This window comes from Lepidochelys kempii, chromosome 20, assembly GCF_965140265.1.
Source record: "Lepidochelys kempii isolate rLepKem1 chromosome 20, rLepKem1.hap2, whole genome shotgun sequence".
NCBI lineage: Eukaryota > Metazoa > Chordata > Testudines > Cheloniidae > Lepidochelys > Lepidochelys kempii.
This window is the reverse complement of record NC_133275.1, coordinates 14,039,915-14,055,516: the sequence shown is the minus strand read 5'-3', so window position 1 is coordinate 14,055,516 and position 15,602 is coordinate 14,039,915. Positions and strand designations below refer to the sequence as shown.

Genomic DNA, 15,602 nt, shown 5'->3' with positions numbered 1-15,602 from the left:
CTTGCTTCCTGCTGAGAGGTGGGCCATCCATGGTCATTGCTATCAAAGGCTCTGTGATTGGGTTTGCCATTGTCTTATTGAGAACTCCATTGATATGGGGCCCAAGCCCCAGACAGTTAGGAGCCATTCACACCAGAGTCTCTGAGCCTCTTCAGAGAGCAAACAAGCCTTTTTACCCCCTAGGGTAACCCTGCAGCTCATAGGGGAAACTGAGGCACATATAGGCATAATAAAAAATATCACAGAAAATTCCCACTTTGTCACAGTGGGTTTAGAAATGGCCTTGTCAGATGCAACCAGCCTTGCTGCTGTGCCTTCTACCAATCCCATGTCTGTATTATATACAGCTTTGTAGTTTTCTTTCCGTTCCCCATCTCTGTCTGGCATGTGGTGCACCACACTCCAATCCAGTCAAACGTTGGATACCCACTTTCTGCCCATCAATGGGGGACCATTTCCTTCCGTTACAATTAACTCTAATGGGGAACAGCTACCTTTATATATTGCAGTGACTGGGAGACTGCCTAATACTCCTGTCTGCCCAGTATTGTAATTCTGTAAAAGCAGCTCAGTGTCTCTCAATCATCCCACAGGGGATTTGTAACTGTGGAAGAAAACTCAGTCTTCACTCTTACAACAAATCAGAGACAGTTTATTCATGCAATTTCAGGGATGACAGCAATTGGACAGAGTGTCTGTCCTTAGGCAAATCTTCAAAGTACAAACAATATAAAGCAATATTTATCCCCTTTCATTACATATATCTGTGTCCTGTTTATACATTTTTCATCCCATTATCCTGAGTCAACATTGCGTTCCATTCTTATCTTAAAGCAAGGTCCCTTGTAGTTTTCCCATCCGCCTCGCACAAACCCCGCTTCTACAAATCTCGCATTATTAGGGTTAAGGTTGGCCTGTTTCTTGCTCGGTCTCTTAACCAAACTAAAATACCTGCACACAAGTCCTCTTTTCCCTTTCACACTTCCACATAACCCCCTGAGCGACCATGGGCATCGCCACTCCTGTATCTAGTTCCAGGGTCAATGTCACATCATTTCTCTTTGCATTAAGATAACGAGGGGGATGACAGGACCAAGCCTGGGTCATTATCGTACTCACGCCCTACCAAGGCCCTTCTTCCTAGCCCCATGGTCTTTTCAAATGTCTGTGTATTTTTCTTTGTGGATTCAAAGAGTGCAATCTCCATGGCTCCCTCTAGTGGCCGTTTCTGCCTCTCTCGTAATTCAGGTTTCAGAGGGGTAGTCGCATTAGTCTGCATCAGCAAAAACAACAAGGAGTCCTTGTGGCACCTTAGAGACTAACAAATTTATTTGGTCATAAGCTTTTATGGGCTAAAACCCACTTCATCAGATGCATGGAGTGAAAAATACAGTAAGCACTATATATATATGAAAAGATGGAAGTTGCCTTACCAAGCGGTGGGTCAGTGCTAAAAGGCCAATGCAATCAAGGTGGACGTCTCCCATTTCCAACAGTTGATAAGAAGGTGTGAGTATCAGCAGAGGGAAAATTACTTTTTGTAGTGGTGACAAGTTTCAGAGGGGTAGCCATGTTAGTCTGTATCAGCAAAAACAACAAGGAGTCCTTGTGGTACTTTAGCAACTAACAGATTTATTAGGGCATAAGCTTTCGTGGGCTAAAACCCATCTGATGAAGTGGGTTATATCCCACAAAAGCTTATGCCCAAATAAATGTGTTAGTCTCTAAGGTGTCACAAGGACTTCTCATTGTTTTTACTTTTTGTAGTGACCCAGCCACTCCCAGTCTTTATTCAGGCCTAATTTGATAGTGTCCAGTTTGCAAATTACTTCCAGTTCTGCAGTTTCTCGTTCAAGTCTGTTTTTGACGATTTTTTTTGTTGAAGAATTGCCACTTTTAAGTCTGTGTAACCCTTCTGCCCGTCAGAGTTGGCAGCAACAAGGGCCGGGTTCAATATCTAGGGGTTCCATTCCAATAACAGAATGCAAACGGGCTCGAGCCCCCACCCAGTGACCTGGGACAAATATATACCACCCCTGCTGGGCACCTCCAAGAGGCAATACTTCCCCTCTCGCAAGCACAGAGTCTGAGTGTAGCAAAAAGCCTTTTAATAACAGAGAGAAACAATGTGGCATTATGTTGGGGAAACACCACCAACAGGATTCATAACACAACCCATGAGCAAAAACCCCACCCCAAGCAAATTGGGGCATGCCCTTTCCCTTTGGTTCTTGAGTCCAGCAACCCCAAATCACCCAAAGTCCCAAAAGTCCAATGGCCCAAAAGTCTCTGTCCCTGGTCAGGGCAGCCCCAGAGTTCTGATCTGCAGAGCTTTACCTCCCAACCTGGGTGGAGATGGGGGCGGGGGCAAAAGGCCCCCTGACCGCCCCACAGCTCCATGGGCCTTCGCTCCGCTCCGCTCGCTGCACCACAAACTGCTCCGCTCCGCAGCCCACCAGCAGCTCCCGCCGTCCCACAGACCGCCCCGCGTCCCACCAGCAGCTCCCGCCGTCCCACAGACTGCCCCGCGTCCCACCAGCAGCTCCCGCTGTCCCACAGACTGCCCCGCGTCCCACCAGCAGCTCCCGCCGTCCTACGAACTGCTCCACCAGCCTGTCCACAGGGCGCTCCCGCCGTCCCGCAAACTGCTCCACACTAGATCTTCAGGCTCCCCCACTACTTAACACAGCGCTCAGGGATTGCAGCTCTTAGTAAATTTAGCTCTTTCATGATTTCAGCTTCTAGTAGGGGAGCCTCAGGGCTGGTGCACCATGAGCCCAAAGTGAGCTCCACAGCCTGTAACGAGACTCCCAATGGAATCAAAGTTAGCTCTGATATTCCACAGTGGAGAGAGGAGGTGAACAGCCCTCCCTAGGGGACTGGTGCTGGCCCTGGCCCTCCAACAGCCTCTCCCATGTGTTCCCTGGCCGGCCAGGGCTCTGTCGGCATCCCCTTCCCCTGAGACCACAGAGCTCGGCCTTGGCCGGCGAAGGTTAAGCTGCCCCTGTGTATCGCCGCTTTGCCTGCCCTGCCCGTGTGTCCAGGCTGCAGCAAGCGAGTTCCTGGTGAGGTCCTGGTGTGCAGCGAGAATGTCCTGCTGGAGCCATTTCAGCCCAGGGTCGGCGCCCGCACGGGGGGCTGGGGCAGGGCAGCACTGGCAGGAGAGGTTGCAGGGGCAGCACTGGCTAGTGCTGCTCTGATGGAAGCCAACACAGCGTGGGGGAGAACGTTACTAACGAGGGATTGGGGGGTGCGGGGGTTGTCCCTCTTGGAGGGAATGAGTGAGTCTGTCTTATCACCCCCTCCTCTCTAGGGGCTGGCACCCCCTTGGACATCCTTCCTCATCTGCCCCAGGCAACACACGGCCTGGGTGGCCTTAACTGGCCTCTCCCTGCCTACGGTCTGTCTCGGGGTGGCCACCCTGCGGCTCCAGAGCCACGTGCGGCTCTTCAGAGGTTAATATGCGGCTCGTTGTATCGACGCCAACTCCAGGGCTGGAGCTACTGGCGCCAACTTCCCAGTGTGCTACAGGGTGCTCACTGCTCAACTCCGGGCTCTGCCCCAGCCCCAGCCCCCAGCCCCACTCCACTCCTTCCCCCAAGGCCCCCCCCTCCCCGGAGTCTGCCGCGCCCTTGCTCCTCCTCCCCCCTCCCCCGCGAGCCTTCGGCACGCCACAGAACAGCGGATGGCGGCGGGGGGAGGCAGAGGGATGGAGAGTTCGGTGCTGGTTGGCGGTGCTGCTGGTGGCTGGGAGACACGGGGGGCGGTGGGGGGGGGCTGACGGGGGGCTGCTGACGTGTTACTGTGGCTCTTTGGCAAGGCACCTTGGTAAATTCTGGCTCCGTCTCAGGCTGGTCACCCCGGTCTATCTGCACAGCAGCTAGGAGGTTGCTCCCTAGCCAGGTGGAGAGAGGCACAGTTTTACACAAGCTGGCGCGTGAACAATAGCCGTGTGGCCCCAGTGTGCGGGTGGCCGCCAGAGTACAATTCCGCTCACCCCCAGGGAACATACTCAGCTGGGAGTCAACCGGCTGCCGTGGCCATGCTGCTGTTGGAAGCAGCCGAACTCCTGTGTACCCGTCTGCCCATGCTGGGAGGCAGCCCCTGCGTCTCAGTACAGGCCTGACCCCCAGTGCCCAGCCCTGTCCTGAGCTGGAAATTGCCCACTTCCACAGTGCGAACTGGGACTCTCTCCTCCACACCCCGCACGCTGCACGGCTGGCAGGGGCTTGGGGTCTGAGTCATGGTGCCTGTGTTCTTGGGCAAAGCATCTCCGGTCTGTGTCTGGTGATAGACAAGGTGGTGACTTGGAGGGCAGGTGCAGAGGGCCCATCTGCCCTGGAATGGGGCAGGGACACCCCTGGCTCAGGAGGTGAGTGGGCAGGGTCTGGACTCTGCCTGAGACCTTTCTCCTTGGCAGACATCAAGCAGCAACACTCCTGCCCCAAACAGTGGGACTAGCACTGGTGGGAAGCCCCACAGGACCAGCTGCTCCCCAGGTGTGTCTGCAGTTCAGGTCAAGGGCAGTAGGGTAAGGATCAGTGAGGGAAGGGCCAGCCCCATGTTGCCCAGTGACCTGTGTTCCCAGCCAGGAGGTAACAGGCTGGCTGGGAGGGTGCTGTCTTGGGGAGGTGGGGTGGGGGGAATGGGGCCCTCGGTGAGGGAGGGACACTATTGGGAGGGTGAGGAAGGAGATCTGTGGTGCTGGGGGGTCATGGGAGCTGGGCATGGTGGACCCTGGCTTCCCCCAAAGGGCACAGCATAAAGGTCTCTGCTTGTTCTCAGGCACCTTTCTGGGACAGGCCTGGGACCAGGGCCGGGAGCAGACATGGGGCAGAGTGAGTCCGAGCCCCAGGATGAGCAGGAGGTAGGTGCTGTCTAGTTCCTTGCTGGGGCCCCTGGCAGTTTGTCCTCCGCAGCCTGGCAGTCGCTGGAGCGAACGAGTTCCCAGCCTCTCAACCCATCGTGCTACCCGGGCCACCCACGTTCAGAGAGCTCCCCCTTCTGGTGCTGTCCACTGACTGGACAAGGACCTGAAGAGACCCTCCCCACCAGCACCATTTCCTGGGGGCTGGGGACACTTCCCTAGTGCAGGGCACCTTGGCTGGAATCCCAGTCAGAGTCCTCCCCAGGACCTGCACTTGCCCCAGCAGGATGCCCCTCCCCTCTGACTTGGGAATGTTCAATCCAGCATCCAGGTCACGTTCCAGCTCCAAGGATCCCCCATCTCCCATGGGAACCTTCTTCCCAGATGTGGTCCTGGGTTTGGCAGAAGCCTCTCCAGAGCCCAGCGGCCCTCTGGGATGTGTCTGGGAAGGTGTGGCCTCCTGGGGCCTGCCCAGGACACAGTCTCCCAGGATTGCTGGAGTCTTGCCCTCCACTTCAAGGTCCTTTCTACTTCTGCACTGTTACGTGCCCCTTGAACAGCTGTCAGCCTCACTCCAGTGGTGGCTGCATTTCTGTGGTGGGCCAGTGGTCCCTGCACACACTGCACACTCAGCAAGGCGTGTTGGGATGGAAGGTGCTATAGAGAAACCCTTATGCCCAGATGTTGGGGGGAGCAGCCAGAGGGCTGGGCCCATGGGCTTTGATGGCAGCATCAGCCTGCCTGCCGGCGCTGAGGCGCTGTCTGCATCTCTCTCCACACAGGATGCAGTGCTCACAGCCGTGCTGCCCAACCTTAAGGTCTTTGTGGAAAATCAGCTCCAGACCAGCATGGTGAGGAGGGGCGGCTGGGGGTTATGCCTGGCAGGTGGGGCCAGGTGTGGTGTCTCCTGGAGGGATTGTGTTTCTGGGGGATATGGAGCAGTGTAGTGGTCCCTCCCGTGGGCAGTGGAAGTGCTGGCCCGCTGGCATAGCCCACGGTCCCGGGCCCAAGGCAGCACAGCTCCTGGTGGGATGGGAGGCTCTGGTACTTGCCCAGGAGGTGGGTGGAGGGGCTGATGGGGTCAGACACTGTTCTTGGACTGCTGGAGGGACTGGGAAAGAATTTCCCCCTGGTTTGAGCTGTGGGGAGCCTGCTGGCTTCCAGTTCCTCTAGTGCTGTGTGTGGCTGCCTTGCCCCGCTCACATTGGTCCCTCTGCCAGCAGGGGTGGGGTGTGTGGCAGGCGGGAATAGTCACTCGCCGAAGGGCAGGCTGTGGGGGGTTCTCCCTCCTCTCCCAAGACCTGGCCAGGGGCAGCCTCGCTGATGGAGCAGCCAACCCAGCTACTGTACAGCCCGGGCACCCTGCAGTGCAGCCCCCCTCCCTGTGATGTGGCCCATGCGGTCACAGCCTGGTCAGGTCAGGTGCTTGGCTTGTGGTGCTGCTCTATGTGCTGGGACCGGTTGTTCCTGATTCACAGGGTCTGGGGTCTGAGCTGCGGCCTTTGCAGAGCATCCTGGGGTGAGCCCTGTAATGCATCAGATCCCAGGGGTCACATTGTCTCCGCAGGGCAAGCCACACAGCCTCAGCACCTCTGAGCCTGGGCCTCTGGGCTCCAGCGGCCCCTGCTGCCCACAGTGAGCTCATGTTTGGGGACAGTTCCCTGTCAGGGATTGCTGCATAAGCTAGTACCTGCAGTGACACTGTGCGGCCTTTCCAGAGCGGGGGTAGTTACTAATCCCCTGCAATAGGGTGTTGGGGACCCTTAGGTTAGCATGAGACAGGTGAGCATGGGACAGTTTGTCGTGGTGGGAGCCAGGGCTGTGCCACGTCCTGATCCTTTGAGCTCCATCCTCGTGGTCTCCTATTTGGAGTCTCTGCTCCCAGAAGCACCCTGCAGCCATCTGTTCCCTTGGTCTCCAGCCAGGCTGCATGCCCACACCCAGCCTGCCTCGGCTTAACTGTGAACAGCCCAGTCCTTGGGGCTCTGTTGTCTCTTTGGGATCCTACACCACAGGGGCAGGTGTGACAAAATGGGAATTTTTGGTAATATTTTGGAGTCCCGTTGCCTCGGTTTCCCCTATATTTTGCATGGCTACCCAGTAGGGGAAAAGGATTGTTTGCTCTCAGGGCAGACTGAGAGACATGAGGGGGAGGGGGAGGGGTGTGTGTGTGTCCTCGCTGTCTGAAGGGGCTGAAGTGGTCATTAGACAGGACTGGCTGAGGCCGACCCATATCAGTGGAAAACCCCGGTCACCAGGACATGGATAACTGGCAACCAGTGCCCCACCGCCTGTCAGCAGGGAAGCTGAGCAGAGACCCTGGCTTGAGACCAAAGGACTGGGTGGTGGGAGGTGGGGGGAAAAGAGTGCGCTTCTGGAATAGGCTGGGAGCTCTCACTGCTTGGCCCAAGGAAGGGAGTCAGAGACAGCTGGCATGGCGTTGCTCTGGGCTGGCGGGAACTGCCTGTGCTTTAAGGCTCATGGTGAAGCGAGCACTTCCCATGCTGGGTTCCAGCTGCCGAATCAACCCGCCTGGGTGAGTGTCTCTGGTGCATCGGTCCCTGTGGAGTGGACTCTGCCAGGAATCTCTCCGTTGGACTCGCTGAGCAGAGTTCAGGGGGTGAAGCCGGAGTGCTGCCGGCACCGCAGCAGTTCGGCCTCAGGGGGCGGTGCGGCTCCGTGGCCTGCCCTGGAGGAACCTTGGCAGCAGAGGTGACACGTGGGGGTATCATGCCATACGCCCTGTGGGCTGCAGCACGGCCTCCCAGTCACTCGCTGTGCCTTCTTCAGTGCCATGCAGGGCCACTTCCCAGCTCAGAACCAGCTCCTGCTCGCCCCCCGCCCACCCTCCTCTGCCAGCCCCACCTTTGGCCACAGGCTCCCGGTCCTGCCTGGCCTTTGGCCGCGGGATCCGGCTCCCCATGCTCTATTCCTGGCTCCGGGGTGGACTCCGCGAGGTTGGACACTGGTGCTGGTGCAGCCCCGGCGCACACACGTGCCCACACAGCTGCAGGAGGTTAAATGCCAAGGCTTCCCCCTCTCTCTGGTGAGTCATCCTCCCTGTCACAGAGCTACAGGGTCTAGCCTATGCCTCTCCCCCTGGAACCAGTCCCTTGGGAGTGACCCCTTCAGTGTGATGGGTCCCAAGGACCACACAGTTACACAGGGTAGGCCCAAAACGTGGTCCTTGGGTGCCAGCCTTGCCTGTCTGCAGGAAATTAGGCTGAGCCAGTGTGACGGGTTGGATCACAGAAACCCCCTTGGGGTTGCCAACTGATGTGCCAAGACTACTTCTGCCCCTGCTTTCCTGCCCTGGCAGCTTGGGACTTCAGTGCCCTACCCGGTTGGAGCCAGACCCACTAGCCTGCTGCAAACCCAGACCCAGGTCTGAACCACGTCCCCTAACCGCTGTAGGCTCAATTGAAAACAGGTTAGGAAGTGTTCCTGTCGTTAACACTCAGATGCTCAACTCCCAACGGGGTCCAAACCCCAAATAAATCCATTTTACCCTGTATAAAGCTTATACAAGGTAAACTCATAAATTGTCCGCCCTCTATAACACGGATAGAGAGATACGCACAGCTGTTTGCCCCCCCACGTACTAATACATACTCCAGGTTAATTAATAAGTAAAAAGTGATTTTATTAAATACAGAAAGTAGGATTTACGTGGTTCCAAGTCGTAGCAGACAGAACAAAGTGAATTACCAAGTAAAATAAAATAAAACACGCAAATCTATCTCTAATACAGTAATAGAACTGAATACAGATAAAATCTCACCCTCAGGGATGTTTCAATAAGTCTCCTGGCTAGAGTGAGGAGGGTGGGACTGGGCATCAGGACTCCTGGGTTCTCTTCCAAGCTCGGGGAGGGCTTGTGGGTTAAAACAGAGAGCCAGGATGCCTGGGTTCTGTACCTCTCCAGGTGCCTCTCTCTCGGATGCCAGGCAGCCCTTGGCTGGGAGGGCAAAGGTCTCCCCTACCTGGTCTCTCCTGTGGCCTGTGTGTTCTTCTCTAGGTGGAAGCCCTGACCCGGCAGCCCCGAGACACCACTCTCCATGCCGAGAGAGACATAGAGCTGGCCAAGCTGCCCGAGGGCACCCTGAACAATATTAAGTGCAGATACTTCCTGCAGGGAGGGATGGGAACAGCCCATCCCCATGCCTCAGCTGGCCACGCTGTGGGTGCTGCTGTCCAGGCAAGGGCAGGCCGGGGTGGGGGCAAGTTGTGGTGATGCAGGAGCTCTGTCCTCTTGGGGAGAAAGCTGCTCAAGAGCTAGGCCTGAGAATCACACCACCACCACGAGGAGGCAGGTCAACATGACTGGGGACTCCCCTACTAAGAAGAACACACAGGCCTGTCACCAGAGCTGATCCGGAGCACAGGATGAGCTGTCTGCCAGGAGCTAAGATTCAGGATGTGGATATGAGGCTGAAGAGGATCCTAATGGGAGCAGGAAAGAATCCACTGATTGTCCCTCATGTGGGAACAAATGACACTAGATTCTCGCATCAAGGGAGACTGTGCCAGGCAAGGGAAGATACTTAAGGAAATGGAGGCTCCGGTGATCTTCAGTGGGATTCTTCCCTCCCTAGAGGAGAGAGTGAAGGCAAGACAAGATGAGATGATCAATAGAGGGCTCAGGCAGTGGTGCTAGGAGGAGGGCTTTGGGATGTTTGACTGCTGGGAGGCATTCACGAGCAGAGGACTGTTCTCATGGGATGGACCGAAACCTGAGTAGGGAGGGAAATAGCCGTTTGGGATGGAGTTGGTGCAACTGGTTAAAAGAGCTTTAAACTAGGAACTCACAGGAGATGGTTGGGAGATGCTCACGTAATCTCCATGCCTGATTCTAATATTGACCGGAAGGAAAAAATCAAGAAGGACAGACACAGCAATGGAGAAAGGACCAGCAGTGGGTAGGAGAATGGACATTTAGAGGAAGGACAGTGCCGATACCATTCAGGAAGGCGATACTGGAAGCAGAATGACTGTACCCAATTGGGCGAGGAATGTGGGTGAAGCCAAGCAGCAGCAATTAAGATGCCTGTACACCAATGCAAGGAGGCTGGGTAACAAAATGGAGGAGCTAGAGTGACTGATACAGGAAGTGAAACCAGACGCTCTAGGGATAACAGAAACCTGGTGGAACAGGCATGACTGGAGTACAGGGATTGAAGGGTATGTGCTGTTCACGAAAGACAGAAACAAAGGCAAAGAAGAAAACCCTTGAGTCATCAGTTTACCCATAAACAAATCTAGTGTTCTCCCTTGAACTATTGTATTTTCTCTACAAACCCCCTACCTATGCCCAAGTAAGGGTTCTGATGTATAGACCCAAACTCTGCATCAGTTCCACTGGGATTCCATCTCCTGACTGATCGTGCGGGGGGCTCTGCCTGTCTCCAGCACTCAGGACCCTGAGCTACCACCATTACCGGGAACCCCGCCCAGTTCAAGCCTCATGGAGTGGGTGAGATTCCCCTGCCCCTCGCCCCTCCGTTTTCTTTTCTTCCTCAGGTATTAACCTTTCAAATGTAACCATTATGTTTGTTTAGCCCTCCTTGTGTAGTTATCACTATGATTCAATAAATAACTTCTATGGTTCAGCTGGTTGCCTCTCTCTCTCTCCCTCCCAATTTTACTCTGTATTTTCCGCTTCCCCCATTTACTCTGCAGCAACCCTTCTTTTACCGAAGCTAAAGGTCCTGGTAGCGCCCAAAAATACTGTGGGGTTTGCTCATGAAGTGGGTTACTGCCAGTACAACTGTAACGTGAAAGTGGGATGGGGATGTGTTAAACTTGGGGCACATAAGGGGGATGGGAAGCTGAAAGTGCTGCTTCACCCAGCCCATTGAGTACAGGGACATATGTGGGGATCAGCTGGAGAGGGCTGATGGACCCGGTCCACTCAGACTTGCTCTGCTAGTGCGTGTGTGTGTGCGTGCGTGCGTGTTCATCTAGTTCTAGGCTGGAGGGACCCAGCCCTGGGGAACCGAGGTCCTGCAGGGTGGCTCCACTGGGAGGGGACTTGCAGAAGGAAGGAGTAGAGCTCCCTATGAACACACAAGTGACAAAAGCAGCACATTAATAGAATTACAGAATCCCTCCCTCCCCAGAAGAGTAACCCTAATCAATGAGCCTACCAGATGTGCCTGTTACTTTGGGGTCACAGCATGCAAAAAGCCTTTTTCCTTCCTCATGAAAGTTGGATCCAAGGCACGGTGGTTAATGATGCTGGGAGATTACTTTAGGTGGAAAAACTGCTGTAATAGTTGATTTTAGCCTGTTAATGTTAAATTTAGACTAAGAAGCATGTTATGATTTTCATTTTGTATGTAACAAGTTCTGTTTCCATTATCCTGACTCAGTCCCTCTTAACTCTTAACCTTTGATAATAACTTTAGGATTATTCCACTCTGCATATATCTCAGTGCTGTGAGGTTATCAAAGATCTGATCCTGAGCTGTACCAATCACGCTGTTTGGATTCTGTTCCCTTGGGGACAGCTAACCTGGTAATTTCTGTGAGTGTGAGTGGTAATTCCTGTGACTGTAACCTGATGCTACTGGGGGACACTTTCAGAGGGGCTTGGGGGCTGCGGTGCAACTACTGTTACCGTGCACGGCAGAGCAAGGGCTGGCAGAGCCCTGTGGAGATTGGTAGGATGGCTAACAGACTGGTGATGTTATGCTTGACTAGATATCAGCTCCCTGAGAAAATCTTCCTCTCGCCGGATGGGTAACAAGGTGACTCAGAGCCCTGGGCAAGCCAAGAAAGCTGCACACATACCCCTGTCACCTGCTTTCCCTCCTCCAGATGCCTCTTTATCTTAACATATTTGAGGTTTGGCTAAGGACTGTTCTAAAGAGGACCCCGATCAACTGTTCTCCATGTGCACTGGAAGTAGGAATCAGCTTAATCTGCAGCAAGGGAGATTTAGGTTAGATATTAGGAAAAACTTTCTAACTATAAAGATAGTTCATCTCTGGAACTGGCTTCAAAGGGAGGTTGTGGAATCCCCATCTGTCAAGGTTCCTTCCCCACTCTGAACTCTAGGGTACAGATGTGGGGCCCTGCATGAAAACCCCCCTAAGCTTATTTTCACCAGCTTAGGTTAAAACTTCCCCAAGGTACAAACTATTTTACCTTTTGCCCCTGGACCTTATTGCTTCAACCACCAAGTGTCTAACAAATATACAACAGGGAAAGAGCCTGCTTGGAAACGTCTTTCCCCCCAAAATCCTCCCAAACCCTACAGCCCCTTTTCTGGGGAAGGCTTGATAAAAATCCTCACCAATTTGCATAGGTGAACACAGACCCAAACCCTTGGATCTTAAGAACAAAGAAAAACCAATCAGGTTCTTAAAAGAAGAATTTTAATTGAAGAAAAAAATAAAAGAATCACCTCTGTAAAATCAGGATGGTAAATACCTTACAGGGTAATCAGATTCAAAACATAGAAAGAAAAGGAGGACTTGTGGCACCTTAGAGACTAACCAATTTATTAGAGCATAAGCTTTCGTGAGCTACAGCTCACTTCTTCAGATGCATCTGAAGAAGTGAGCTGTAGCTCACGAAAGCTTATGCTCTAATAAATTGGTTAGTCTCTAAGGTGCCACAAGTCCTCCTTTTCTTTTTGCGAATACAGACTAACACGGCTGTTACTCTGAAACCTGTCAAAACATAGAGAATCCCTCTAGGCAAAACCTGAAGTTACAAAAAGACACAAAAACAGGAATACACATTCCATTCAGCACAACTTATTTTATCAGCCATTTAAACAAAACAGAATCTAATGCACATCTAGCTAGATTGCTTACTGACTTTTTACAGGAGTTCTGACCTGCATTCTTGGTCTGGTCCAGGCAAAGGCCACACAGAGACCGAGAGAACCCTTTGTTTTCTGCCCCACCCTCCAGCTTTGAAAGTATCTTGTCTCCTCACTGGTCATTTTGGTCAGGTGCCAGCGATTGTCTTTAGCTTCTTAACCCTTTACAGGTGAAAGGGTTTTTTCCTCTAGCCAGGAGGGATTTAAAGGTGGTTAGCCTTCCCTTTATATTTATGACACCATCATTGGAGGTTTTTAAGAACCCATTAGACAAAGAGCTGTAAGGGAGGGTCTAAGTATAGTGCTGGACTGGGATGATCTTTCTAGGACCCTTCCAGCCCTACATTTCTAGGATTCTCTGAACTGTGGAGTTTAACTGGTGAGCCCTACAGTGAACTGACCCTTCAGCCTTCACCCAGCTCTAGTCCAATGTGAATTATTAACAAAATGAGCTGGTCCCTGATACAGAGAAGTCACAAGACCAGTCAGCACAGCAGGACATACCCTATCAGAGATACCCAATGACAGTCATTCCCTTGTAGTGCAGTGGGGGAAGTTAGGGAATCCTATGGGTCTTCTCTGATAAAGTCTTGCAGTATACAAACAGGGACTTGGCTTAGAAAAGCAGAGATGCCTTCCCACACACACTATTACAGGCACCTATCCTAAGTCTGTAAGTAAACAGACGCAGTTCACAGATAGCCTTCTGACCCAGAAATAGGCTAGACAGGAGGGAGGCTAACTCACCAAAACACAGTCCGTGCCGCTTACAAGCCAGAATTCATCAGCAACACTGAATTCCCAGAAAAACAAAGAAGAGAATATGATTAAGAACCAGTCCCCAGATCACTAACTACAGAGATTAGATCTAGCTTTGTGGGGATCCCGAAAGAGTGGTTAGAGACCCCAGAGAGGCACTGAGGTCTTCTTCCATCTCCATGGAGAATGGGCAAGGGAAGAAGCCCGCACATCATGGTTACAGTGGACAGGCAGGAAGCCCCAATTTCTCTGAAAGAAGAAATCAGGCCTCTGAGCAATTGAAGCAGATACTTCAAACAGTTTCGTAGGAAATGTGTGCACAGTGAATACAAAGTCTGGGGCTGGGTTATTTACATCTGACCTTATTTGTGAGATACATGGCCAGCACCTGAAAAAGAAATGTGAAGAGTCGTCAGTCTTTTGTACAGTGCCCCTTACTACACATAAACAGAGAGGAGAATACTAGGGAACAATAATATGATGACATGAACAGGGAATAAGCTGCAAGATATGGTATAGAAAGCAATCACCAGAACAGGAAACACTACAAGATATGGGGAACCCATATTACTTAATATTGTCGCTTTTGAATGAGCAGAATGTGTCAATTCAACAGGGGTCTCTATTGATTTCCTTCCAATATCCAACTGTTAGAGGAACATTGTCTCCCCATTGAGAGCTGTAAGCAATAACATCCCAGACTCCCTCTGCCTTTCGCCCTCCTCTGCTAACTGCTGCCTGAGGAATCCTCACAGGCCCTGAACCCAGGGGGACAGTAAACTGGAGAATGAGGTGGTGATGGAGACTAGAAACCTGACCATACAGTGACCTTTTTATATGGAGGTGGAGGATCACAGTAGCTAACTTGGGAGGATGAGTTATATCTGCTGAGTGCCTTCTTTGAAGGGCAGAGCATCCTTATCTCCCAACAACATCAGTGGGAGTTTGAGAACACTCAGCAACTCATAGGATTGGGCAATACAAATACAAAGGCTTTGGGTGACTAAAGTTAAGCACTAAAATCTGCAGTTATGCCTAAATACCCATTATAGCCACCTGCAGAGGTGCTGATTAGGGCACCTAAATCTCTATCAACATTGTGGTGTTTAAAATAGATATTTGAAAAACAAGGGGAATGATGTTTAAAGGCATATTTGTCAGACAACTTTATGCCAGGTGACTGAATTTTCCAAACCTGGGTACCTAAACTTAGACTCCTAACAATCACATGTAGGTGCATAAATAGGGGTGGGGTTAGTTGTAAAGTCACCTTTTTGCTGCCCTATGTTGCAGTGGAGCAGGGCAAAGTAGCCACAAAGCTGCCCTAAGAGGCCGCTAGGAATTCCCCAGCATGTGCAAATCCCTAACACACAGAGAACTAGCAGATATAGCGTAGAGCCAGCATAGCTGGCTGTAGGTCACCAACTCCTAGCTTCCCACCCAAGTATATGGGGTGTGAGCTGGAAACAGAAGATGGCACGGGAGCAGCACTACGACTCACCCCTGCGGCGCCTCCTGCTGGTCGTTCGGGAATTAGCTCTTTCCAGCACGGAGCACCCTCTTTCGGCCGGTGTCTCACTGTCCCCTGGCCCCCTGGCCCTCCCGGACCCTGGTGCCTTTTTATCTGGGGTGCTGCCCCCTGGCAATACCCCCCACACCCTGCCTCTGGGTCTCCCCTCTCCGGGGAACCCACAACCCTCCAATCTCCACCTTGCCTCAGTCTGCGCTACTGCCAGTCACTATCAAGCCCCCACTCCCTGGGGCAGGCTGCAGTGTAAAAGCCACTCATCATAGGCCAGGGGGGTTTGGACCAGCTGCCTTCCTCTACCACCCACTACCTCTGTGGGCCTAGGACCAGGCCCTGCAGCCTGGGGAGTTGCCAGCCTGGAGCTCCTCTGGCCTTTCCCCAGCCCGGCTTCACTCCCACTCCCCTTTCTGCAGACAGCCAGGCCCTACGCCCTACAAGCCTGGACAGAGCCTTTCTGAGCGCCTAGATCCCAGCCTTTTCATACAGGCCAGCTGTGGCCTGGTTGGGGCATGGCCGCCTCTGTGGCTCTTTCCCCAGTCAGCCGAGGCTCGCTGCTCTCCTAGCAGCAGCAGCCCTCTGGCACGCTGAGCCCTCTCCCAGGGCCGATTTCAAGCCCT

At 52.9% G+C, this 15,602-nt stretch overlaps 1 long non-coding RNA gene across 1 annotated transcript; it reads right to left on the bottom strand.

The window, feature by feature from the left end:
• Positions 1–8,489: 8,489 nt before the first annotated feature.
• LOC140900827 (uncharacterized) lies at positions 8,490–12,326 on the bottom strand. Its single transcript, XR_012155724.1, has 4 exons — positions 12,276–12,326; positions 11,660–11,790; positions 11,014–11,153; positions 8,490–9,458 (listed from the first exon to the last, which is right to left on the bottom strand). It is a non-coding gene; the product is annotated as an uncharacterized lncRNA (long non-coding RNA).
• Positions 12,327–15,602: the final 3,276 nt, after the last annotated feature.